Genomic DNA, 11,718 nt, shown 5'->3' on the forward strand with positions numbered 1-11,718 from the left:
TTAGGGTTTAGATTCTCATTCCATTTCCTTAGTTAGTTGCTCCTAATGCCAGATTTCCTTGGGAAAGTGAAATCTGGGTTCATAGGCATTTCATGCACCAAAAGTGTTTGATGAAATGCCTGAATGAGCTAACTTAAGGGTTTATGCCTTTTTCATCATGGGAATGATTTGTTAAATGCATGAATGACATATTAGAACTGTTTCTTAATGCTCATTGATTCATATTTAACAAATGATGATTTGGTTTGAAAGTGGATTAGTGTAGAGATTAATGCCTTCATGAGAGGATTAGTCTAGATTAGAGTTCTAAGTTGAAATGTTTGAGATCATGTGATTGCTTGTTATGTCTTTCTGTATAAGATTCAGTCTTCTTGGTTGAGAGATTGTTTGGTCACTTATTAGGCTTGATGCATTATGCTTGCTGATTGCTTGATTATATCTAATGGTTGTTAGACTTGATTAAGTGATTTGCAAAGGGATTATTGTCATGGGAATGAATTAATCTGATTAAGAAGCCTAGACTATAGAGTAGCAAGTGTTGCATTATGTTCTTAGCATCATGATTCAATATCTAAAGCACCCTAATCAATGATCACATCTTGAGGTTTAGCTTTTATCATTTGCTTAATCACCATCATCTTGTTTTGTTTGCTTGCTTAGTTCATTAATCATAGCTTGTTTGTTCCTTGTTTTATGCTTTCTTGTTGCTGGTTTCACAAAACTCATCTTTGATTACTTGACTTAAGAACCTATCACATAAACTAGTGCCTAACTACCACACATATGGATTGACACCCCTTATACTACTTTGACAAGGGGATTGATAACCCATCTAAGGCTTTAAAAACCTTAGTTATCATAGCCGTGCGTGATGTGGAAAAGAACTTTGATAAGAACGCCAGTTTACACTGCTCCCAAGTTTGTATAGAACCCCTCGGGAGGTTCTTTTCCCACTGGTGAGCTTTATCACCGAGGCTGAATGGGAACAAGCGTAGCTTGAAGCTATCTTCCGAGACACCATTGATCTTAGTTAGGTCGCAAACCCGATCAAACTGATCTAGATGCTCAAGAGGGTCTTCTCCGGCTAGACCGTGGAACTTTGAGTTCTGCACCATGTTGAGTAGGGAAGCTTTAACTTCAAAGTTGTTGTTTTGAACCGGTGGAGCTTGAATCCCAGCTCGGTATTGGTGCGCATTAGCTCGGTCGTTCTCTCCAACAAAGACCGGAGGAGGTTGTCTCTGAGCTTGTGGCGGTGGCGGATGAACATGGTGGGCTTGTTGCTCGTTTCTATTAGCTTGTTGTTGGTTTTGCTGAGCAAGCCTTTCGTTCCTCTGAGCATGTTGTTGGTTAACATAAGCTTGTTGTTCATTCCTGCCTGCCTGCGCCTGATTAGCATGAGCCTGGTGTTCGGCGTCGTGAGCCTGTTGCTCGATCCTTTGCTGTTCTGCCATTCCAAGTAGTTCAAAATGCCGTTCCCTCTCGCGAGCTCGCCTCTCAATCCGGTTGATGTTGTCGTCGTACGGTAGAGGCGGTTCTGTGCTCCGAGACCTGGTTTTCATGCACCTGAAAGCAACACAAGAACTTGCAAAGAAGTGAGTAAAACAAAGAAAGGTAAAATCTTGAACTCAAGAACAAACAAAAGACTAATGCTCCGACAAGTTGGCAACGGCGCCAATTGATAGATAAGACTTTTATAGGACTCAGGGCTATCAATCCCCTTTGTCGAAGTAGCACAAAGAGGTATCAATCCAGACAAGTCAACGAGACACTAGACTATGATGTTTGTTCATTTAAGTCAAGACAAAAGGTGAAGGTTTTGAACTAAGCTAAGTAACAAACGATTAAGCATGAAAGGTAAAGCAAATGATTAGATCTAAACAGAGACAGGATGCAAATAATAACTGAACGATTCAGATGATGATAATATGTAATAAAGCAAGGAACTTTAGACGAGATACTTGACTCGGATGCTTCCAAGTTCAACTAGTTGGTTAATGTATCAAAACATCAAGCAGTTTCATTTAACTTTGAACTCAAGGCATGTTAATCTTCTCATGAAAGTATTAAGCATCTAAACTGATCCTCCTTCATACCAAAAATGTCTTTTGAGAAGCATCGAATCAATCAGCAATAAGAATCAGTTCAAAAATGTCATTTAAGAGAACGAACTATCACTCTCGTGATGAAAGACTCTTAAACCCATAACCGAGTGGTTCAGACATTTCTACGAACACTTTTGATGCGAGATATGTCTCAGATCTGAACCTCAAGTGATGTGCTTGGATCCAGCCTAGAGATCTCGTCGGTTAAAGAATGAAACATGCAAGACTAGACACCTAAACCCACTAATCTACCTTGAAAGCACCCTAATCTACTCGTCTAAAGCCGCTTAAACGACTACTCACTAATCATAACGAGCTCACTAAGTCCTTTGCAAGACGTGTAGCTGGTCATGATGAGGAGTTTAATGTTAGATGATCAAAGAAATAAAGAAAGAACAAGATTTCTCATGCAAAAGCGAGATATCGGATTAGAATCATCCAGTTTCACCAAAGAGGCAAGTTCTTGAAGCTAAAAACAGATAAGAGATAAGATGATTAGGTTTTTAGTCTCAAAATGTATATATAGCAAAGGTAAAGTGTCGCGGGTCAGCCCGGAACAAACCGGGTACTGAACCGCGTTCTTGGGCTGATGGGTGAGTGCCACGGTGTGTCGGAGAGTGAAGCCGAGGTCTTCATGTCGAGGAGCGCACGTGAGTCCAGATCCAAATGAAGATCTCGTGAAGAACACGGCAAGAACATGCATGAACCCTAGTCTTTGATCCATCTTCACGTGTGTGTTTTTGAGCAGCTTTGTTCTTGATTCTGGGCTTGTGACAATGGACCTCGGGATAAAATGCCGAGGCGCTTGGACGTCGAGGGGTTCGGGAGAATAGGGTCCGGCATGCACGCCGAGGTCGCTACACCGAGGTGCATGTTCAACACTTAGTCGTTTCCAGCTCCTTTCTTACGTGTGCATGCCTTGATCCCAACGTGCCGAGGTATCTATACAAGGCCTAGCTCAGGATACTTCCAAAATATGAGCCTTGACTTGGCTGATGTCGAGGTAATGATGCCGAGCCCTGAAGAAACACTTAGCGCGTATCGCAACATATTTGGGCCCGTATCGACCATGTCGCCTTCCGGCGGCAGTAACTTTCGACCCACGACTCCGAATGCTCTGAGACCAGTTTCATAGTCAAGGTGACTCAATAAACTCGAACTTTGGTGAAGAAACCGTCGGAGCTTGGGAAGTGGAAGGCTTCCTGGATTTCATATCTTTGAACCGCATTGGAATCACCGGGAAATAAGCTGTTTGGACCGGTGTGAACTCCGGAGACTTTATCTTTCAAACCACGCGTCCGAATTTAGCGATCCCAACCGTTCTGAAAAGGTCTTTCAAAGCTCTCAAACTTTGATGAAGACCGGGCAAGCTGGTTCGGTCGGGAAAGGTTCCGTCCGCCGTGATCTTTGTACTCCACCGTTCGGTTCTCGGATGCGCGTAATGTTGGTGCATCTTCCGGAAGCTGTATCTTTCTCCCCACTGGTCCGAATTGGATGATTCCAACTGTTCTGGGATCTTTGTTTGATTATCTCCAACTTTGCTGAAGACCCCGCCAACTGGTTCGGACCGGATGGTTCCCCGGATTGCTGATCTTTGAAACGCACGGACAAGGACAAATTTTGGTCGAGAAAAGCTTCCCGCGGTAAGGAAAATGGCCGAGGGCTGTGTACCGCGGTAAGCTTTTTGGTCGTAAAAATTCCTTCGCCTCGGCCAAAAACTCAACCCGCGGTATTTACACCTGATCTTCGACCCAGGCTGACTTTGGTCGATCGGTACAGACTTTGGTCGGTGCTGAGCGATCGGTAAGCTTTTTGGTCGAGGTTGAACGATCGGTAAGGATTTTGGCCGAGGTTTCTTGCCGTCCGGTAAGCGATTTGGCCGAGAAATTCCTCCAAGCGGTTTTCACCATTTTTGACCCTTTTCTTCACCGTCTTCTTCTCTGCTCCTCTTCTTAGGCTCCAAATGACTCCCCAAGCACCTGATAAAGACTTCAAAACATGCAAAACTCTTTGGGACCTAATGCAAGCCCTAAATCCTATTTTCATGCCTAAAGACTCAATTTACATGGGGAAAACACATAATGAGGACTCTAAAATGCACTCTAAATGATGTAAAATATAGACATATCAGATGTTAATGAAATGATGAAGAAGTGATATATTCATAAATTGCATCATTAGGTGTACATATTTTAGTCCAAATCATGTCTTATCTCATGCATTTTAGGTCTTTAAGCATTGTTTTAGGACTTAGGAGATTACATTAGGTCCAAGAGAGTTTTGCATGTTTTGGAGTGTTAAACAGGTGCTTTTGGAGCCAATTTGGAGTGGAGGATGTGATTCAGATGAAGAAATGGAGTTGGAATGATCAAAAATGGTAAAAAGGAGCAATTTTGGGTTTCTCGGCAAAATGCTGTACTGAAAGTCGAAGATCCTCGGCCAAAATCCTTCCCGCGGGTAGCTTTCTCGGCCAAAAACACGTACCGCGGTCAAGTCTCTCGGCCAAAAATCCCGGGTGCAGATATATTTCCGAAATCGCGTCACCGGAAGATCTTGCCGGCCGATTCAGCTGTCGGATTCTTCATAAAAGTTGGAGATAACTGAGTCAAGAGTTCAGAACAGTTGAAATCAAAGCATTTGGCCCACGGATCGGAAAGATATGGTAATCTGAAGACAGACCTCTCTCGCATCCATTCCGGAGCAATCCGATACTCCTGAATGATCGCCTGTCCGGGGAACCTTCCGGTCCGATTCAGTTGTCGGGGACTTCATCAAAGTTGGAGACGATTGGATCATGGATCCATAGCAAGTGGAATAATGGAATTCGGACTTGTGAGCAGAAAGTTGAGCTTGTCGGAAGAAACCCCTGTCTCGCTGCCGTCTTGGACCGACCCGATGAGCTCCGAAGAATGCGAAGGACGGCGCACTTCCAGGCAGATTCAGTTTCCGGGGTCTTCATAAGAATCAGAGATGTTTGAGTCCTCTTTCCAGAACGTCCAAGATCATCCAATTCAAATGTATGAGCAAGAAGTTAACGTCTCCGGAATGGACACATGTCTAGACGCCTTTCTCTGATCGTGTAAATGCATTGCGAAGATGAGCCCTCCAGGAAGCCTTCCACTTCCCAAGCGCCGACAGTTTCTTCACCAAAGATCGAGATGAATGAGTTATCTTTCTCATGGAACTGGTTTCAGGTCATTTGGAGTTACGAGCTGAAAGTTACACTGAACAGAAGAGAAGCTGCTCAATTCGGGTTTTAAGAGATGCGACTGTAAGCTAAGTGTTGTGTCCTACCTCGGCGTGAATACCTCGGCATGTATGCCGAGGAGGCATGTTTACGAAGCCTTGGAACTATACCTCGAGGTAGGACTTCGGTCTTTCAACGCCGAGGCTCCCTTGATCACCAAAATGATCCCCAAACGACTAAGTGTTGAAGCAGACCTTGGTGTGAACCCTTCAGCATGCTATGCCGAGCTCCTATGTTACACAAACCTCGGGTACCAGGCACCTCGGCATGTATGCCGAGGTCCTCATCTCTCCAACCCAGATCACAAACAAATCCTCTTCACGTTTCAAAGCTTTAACCGGATCAAATGCCAAGTCTCATGCATGTTCTTCAAGTGTTCATCAAAGTTTCAACCCAGCACATGACCCCCTGGTGTATGGCCCTCGGTGTGAGACTTCTTCAGATGGCGAGGGGTGGCTCCAGCAACCCAGAAAGGGCGGGTCAGTACCCAGTTTGTCCTGGGCTGACCCGGCCCACACCCTTTTATATAAATAGTTTTTAGAGACTAAAACCCTAGTTATGCTTTATCTTATCCTCTAATCTGCCTCTTTTTGTTTTCTCTCTGCTTCTTAGTGTAAAAACGAGTTTGATCAAGAGATATCTAGCAGATTTAATCATCTTAAAGCTGTTTCTTATCATCTAATCATCTCATCTCTGCTTCTAATCATGATTAACACCACCTCTTGCAAAGGAAATGGTGTGTTAATCATGATTAGTGAGTAGTTATCTTTTAAGCTTCTAGGTGTGTAGATTAGGGTGCTTAGATGATCGGTTTATGATGTTTAGGTTCTAGATCTTCATTTCCTTTTCTTAGTTAGCTGCTCTTAATGCTAGATCTTTGCACATCACTCTGATCTAGACCTTAGTCATTTCTCCACCCACAAGGTGTTTGATGAAATGTCTGAATGAGCTAAGCTAAGGGTTTATGCCTTTTTCATCATGGGAATGATTTGTTAAATGCATGAATGACATATTAGAACTGTTTCTTAACGCTCACTGATTCATATTTCACAAATGATGATTTGGTTTGAAAGTGGATTAGTGTAGAGATTAATGCCTTCATGAGAGGATTAGTCTAAATTTGAGTTCTAAGTTAATTGGTTTTGAGATCATGTGATTGCTTGTTGCTGCTTTCTGTGTAAGATTCGGTCTCCTTGAAATAGAAACCGTTTGGTCATTATTAGACTTGATACTTTATGCTTGTTGATTGCTTGATCTTGCTTAAGGTGAATTAATCTTGATTAAGTGATTTACAAAGAGTTTATTGTCATGGGAATGAATTAATCTGCTTTTGAAGTCTAGACTAAAGAGTAACTTGCATTGCATTATTGTTCTTAGCATCATGAATAAATCTCTAAAGCACCCTAATCAATGATCACATCTAGAGGTTTAGCTTTCTCTTTGTTTTGAATCTGAGTCTTTGTTTTGTTGTCTTGTTGCTTGTTCTTAAATTACTGCTTGTTTTTTGTTTACTTTATATTTTAGATCACCTTGTTACCAACTCATCCGCTTGTTAGACTTGAATTAAGATAGCTCCTCATAGTTCTAGTGTCTAGAATCTCTCCATTTGGATTGATACCTCAAGTGCTACAATGACATGAGTAGTTGAGGAATTGATCAAGGATTGAAAAATTCATGCTATCAATTTGGCGCCGTTGCCAATTGGAGAGTTCATTCTAGCATTAGAACTTTGGATCTTCTTGAGATCAAGTCATTGTTTTCTTTTGTTTTACTAAGCTTTTATTTTCACCATGTTAATGTATATCACTAAGAGCATGCATCTCTTTGAGATGATGAATTTTCTCTTTTTCATTGTTACTAACTTGTCTTCCTTGATTCTCTTGAGCTTTGAAAGGTACCAAATTCACAAGAAGAGAAATGGAAAGACACGTTCTATTGAGCTGTTGGAGATGGACGTCCACAAGAGCATTATTCCAGTCCCAAAACCGCAACAACAGCCACAACCTCCAGCACTGACCCAAGCTCCAAAGAAAACGCCAACAGTTGGAAGCTGTGACACTCCTTGTAGTCATGGAAAGAGGTATGGCATCCACCCTCCTCCAATTGAAGCTGCGGCCTATGAGATCAAAGCAAGCTTGGTTAAGTTGATTCAAGAAACTAAGTTCTTGGGGTCTGGTATGGAGAATCCATATGATCATTTGGACTGCTTTGAGAGGTTGTGTGACACATTTAGGACTGGAGGAGTGCCCCACGACAGTATCAAGCTCATCTTGTTTCCATTTTCACTTGGAGAAAAGGCAAGCAAATGGGAGAGAGCATTACCATCCCACTTGGTAAATTCTTGGTATGATTGCAAGATGATCTTCCTCCAAAGGTTTTATCCCATACAAAGGACTATCCAAGCTAGGAAAGACATCTTGGGCTTCAAACAAAGAATCCATGAGACCTTTGATGAAGCATGGGAGAGACTTAAAGGCTACACTAGAGATTGTCCCCATCATGGGTTCCAACAAGAAGCTATTCTTAGTATCTTCTATTGGGGAGTTGATAGAGAGCATAAATGGACATTGGATGCAGCTAGCAATGGGCGTTTTGCGACTCTTACCATAGAACAAGGAGAGTTACTTGTTGAGAATTTGGCCAAGAGCAATGAAAGATACAAAGAGCTTGATACTGAATATTGTCAAGATGGTAAAACTGAGGTGGAGCTTCGTTTTCAGCAAGAGTCTGTTCCACAAGAGCAAGCTGCTTCAAAGACTCAAGAAATGGAGCTGAACAGCATGTTCCAACAACTTCTGAAGGGACAAGATGAGCTCACAACAAGAGTAAAGCGTTCATACAATGATCTCCACAACAAAATAGAGAGTTTAACCTCTCAAGTGAATCACATGGAGAGCAAAGATCATGAAGCTGCTGTAAAGGAGATAGAACGTGTACTCTTTTGTCCACAAGAAGACATTGCTCTTAGAGGTCTTTCTTCACAAGACAATGAGGACATTGAGCAACTCAGTGGAGAGGTGACCCTTGGAACTGAAGTTTTCGCTATAAAAGACATCCATGGAGCTTCTAGAGACAAAGTTCAGATTACTGCTGAAGAAAAGGCCGAACAACAGCTTCAGAAAGAAGAAAAAGCTATTGAACCGCCAGCTTATGTGTCTGTAAGTCTCTGTGATGAGTTTCAAAACTTTGCGATGACGTATGTGGGGACTTGTGGAATGAAACAGAAGGATCAGCCGTTTGCTGCTTGTGAGAAAAAGAAAGAACACCAAAGAGAGCTTGATCTTGAGTTCATTGATGGTGAGAAGTTCTTTAGTGATGATGAGGATTGCTTGGAATCTCCACCTCCTACACCAGGTGAGAAAGAGATCAGCAGCAACAAAAGCAATGGTTCAGAGTCCCAAGACAAGCGCCCAACAAGCATTAAACCATTCACTCTTGGGTCTTCTTCTTCTCAAGTCTTAGCTCTCACTCCATGGAAGTTTGATGGTGGAGCTGTGGAATACAAAGTTAAAGGCAATGTGAGATCAAGACCATTTGCCAAAGTCAGAGCTATCCTCACACAAGAACTCATAGACAAGGGATCTGGTGGTGTCCAAGAGCTGATGAACAAGGACCTCATGCTTGAATTCATGGACATGACAAGGAGCATCAAAGCTCCTCCTCTCCCTCATTAAGAAAGGTTTTACAAAGTCAAACTTAGTGACTTTAAACAAAGTGCTCTTGGGAGACACCCCAAGCTTATCCTTGTATATAATCTTTTTATTCTTTTCTCTCATTTCTTTTTATGTTTTAGGATCTTTTGATGGGTTTTGTGAGTTGGTCTCAGGTTCTAGGTGATTTTTGGAGGACATAGCTCAGTGATGAATGGAATGGAGCATGTGAGAGAGCTGAGAGAACTGTTTAAAGCCAGAAAAACTTGAAGAAGGCCTCAGTGCTACCTAGGTGTGCGGGTCAGTGCATAAAGAGTCCAGGCCGCAGCAAGACTCGCGATTTACTCCGGCCTGGGCGTGCTACCTGGTGTGAAATAACCCTGGCCGCACAAAACCTGGAGAAGTCCAAAATGTTTAAGTCCCATTTACTGCGGGATGGGCGTGCGGGTCAGAAGAGAGGGAGCTAGGCCGCAGCAAGGTTCGGAATTTACTCCGGCTGGGGCGTGCGACCTAGAAGCGTAGACGTTGAGCCGCACCAGAAAGAAGAAGGCCAAGGGTTCTAAGTCCAAAACCGTGCGACCTGGTGCTGCGGCCTGAAACCCAAGGAGTCTAAGTCGCACGATCGTTCGCAATTTACTCCGGGATGGTCGTGCGACCTGGAAAGAGGAAGGCCAGGCCGCACAGAAAGAAGGGAACCCAAAGAGATTAAGTCCCAAAACCTGCGAGATAAGCGTGCTACCTGGGAGTAAAGAAGACCAACCCGCAGCAAGACTCGGAATTTACTGCGAGATGGTCGTGCGGGTCAGAACAGAGGATGGCCAGGCCGCAGCAAAAGATGAAAGGCCAGAATGCCTAAGTAACAGAAGCTGCGGGATGGTTGTGCGGGTCAGAACAGAGGATGGCCAGGCCGCAGCAAAAAGATGAACGGCCAAAATGCCTAAGTAACAGAAGCTGCGGGATAGGAGTGCGGGTTAGACATAGGATGACCAGGCCACACATAGAACCCCTCCTACTCATTGGGGTCTGATTTCAACAGCCACTAGGTAACACTCAAAACCTTGTAAATAGCATGTAGACTTTCTTTTTCTTTTGCATTTTGCCTGTTTGCTTTGGTTTCACTTCTTTCTCATACTTTTATAACACAAGGGACTGTGTTATTTAAGTGTGGGGGAGGAGTTTTATCCTTTACTAATCATGTTTTCTATTTTCTTATTTTACACTTTGAGTCTTGAGTCACATTCTAGTGCATATTCATCTAAGTGCATATAAAAACCAAAAAAATGGAAAAATCTGAAAACTTTTCACAAAAAAAATGAGCATGTAGTTGCATTCTCATTTTTAGGATTGAGTCTAGATTGCATTTTCATGTAGGTTGCATCTTGCAAGGAGTAATGATAGGTTTTTTAGAGAGTACATCACTTTGAGAACTTGAATTGAATATGCTTGTGAATCTTTTTCTATGCTTGCAAAGTCTGAAACGATTTGAATCTGAGAAGCAAGTTTGAATTGAACTCAACTCTAATTAAGTGGAAACCTTGAACTTGACCTGAAAATATCTTGTAATGCATTGTTTGAAAAAGCTTGTGGATACCAATATACATACTTGAGCTAGAACCACTGTTTTTACCACTCTTTTCCTTAGCTCAAGTAGCTGAATCCACATCATGGATCAGTTCCCATACCTTGAACCCATCCTTCTTTTAAGCCAATGTTTGTGTGTGAATTGAAAGGCCACCTTGGATCAAACTTAGCAGAAAGTGTTAGGTTTAGAGCGACAAGGGCAGGTCTCATTGAGTGCTGTGTTCTAACATCAAGGAACTGAGAGTTTTGGCGAGGAATAAGTGTGGGGGAAAAGACTTTTTGGTGAGTGAAAAAAGGTGAGATGAGTGGAAAAGAGAAAGTGGAAATAGCTAGGGGAATGAAAGAAAAAGAAATGAGTCTTGGAGTTTTGAGTTAAAGAAAGTGAGCTCTGGTGTCTTGAAAAGAAAGAGTCTAGCCCCTAAGTAAAAGAAAAAGAAAAGAAGCCAAAGAGCTCAAGTGTTTTGGAAAGAAAGAAAAAAAAAAAAAGAGGCTAGAGGTTGCAAATAAAAAAGAGCTATGTAAAGTTTGAACTCCAAGACTTGAGAATGAAAATGAAAAGTAAGTCCCCTAGTGAGAGGAAAATGAGTGTGAAAAGTGAGGTTCTTGAGAGAGTGAGCAGTGAGAAAGCTTTGAGTAGAGTGTGGGGTGTGATGAGTCTTTGCCCTTGTATGCATAGGTTGCTTTTTACCTTTAGCATTCTGCCAAAGTTTGATCATTCATAGAGAGATCCTTTTGCTGCATTAAACCCGCTTGAACACTGATGAGATCATTTTAATCTCATAGCCTCTCCCTAGCCAAGCCAGCTTGTTTAAACATTGCATCATTTGATTCACTTGATAAAAGCTTAATGAATGTGAAAGAGTTGAGAAAGAGGAGAACTTGTGGAGATTCCTTGTTGAGTTGATATATATCTGAGTATGGCTTTGCATTGCATAATTGAGCATGAACTTGAATTCTCATTGTGATCACTTCTCTCTAAAAGGAAATATGAACTCCCAATGCATTCAACCTCTCTCTCTCATTTGTTCTTTTTGCTTGAGGACAAGCAAAGGATAAGTGTGGGGGAGTTGATATATTCATAAATTGCATCATTAGGTGTACATATTTTAGTCCAAATCATGTCTTATCTCATGCATTT

General features: G+C 42.3%; 1 non-coding gene across 1 annotated transcript; it reads right to left on the reverse strand.

Annotated features, from left to right (window-relative positions):
- Positions 1-7,749: 7,749 nt before the first annotated feature.
- LOC112084814 lies at positions 7,750-7,855 on the reverse strand. Its single transcript, XR_002898474.1, has one exon. It is a non-coding gene; the product is annotated as a small nucleolar RNA R71 (small nucleolar RNA).
- Positions 7,856-11,718: the final 3,863 nt, after the last annotated feature.

This window comes from Eutrema salsugineum, unplaced genomic scaffold (genome assembly GCF_000478725.1).
Source record: "Eutrema salsugineum unplaced genomic scaffold, Eutsalg1_0 scaffold_4, whole genome shotgun sequence".
Taxonomy (NCBI): domain Eukaryota; kingdom Viridiplantae; phylum Streptophyta; class Magnoliopsida; order Brassicales; family Brassicaceae; genus Eutrema; species Eutrema salsugineum.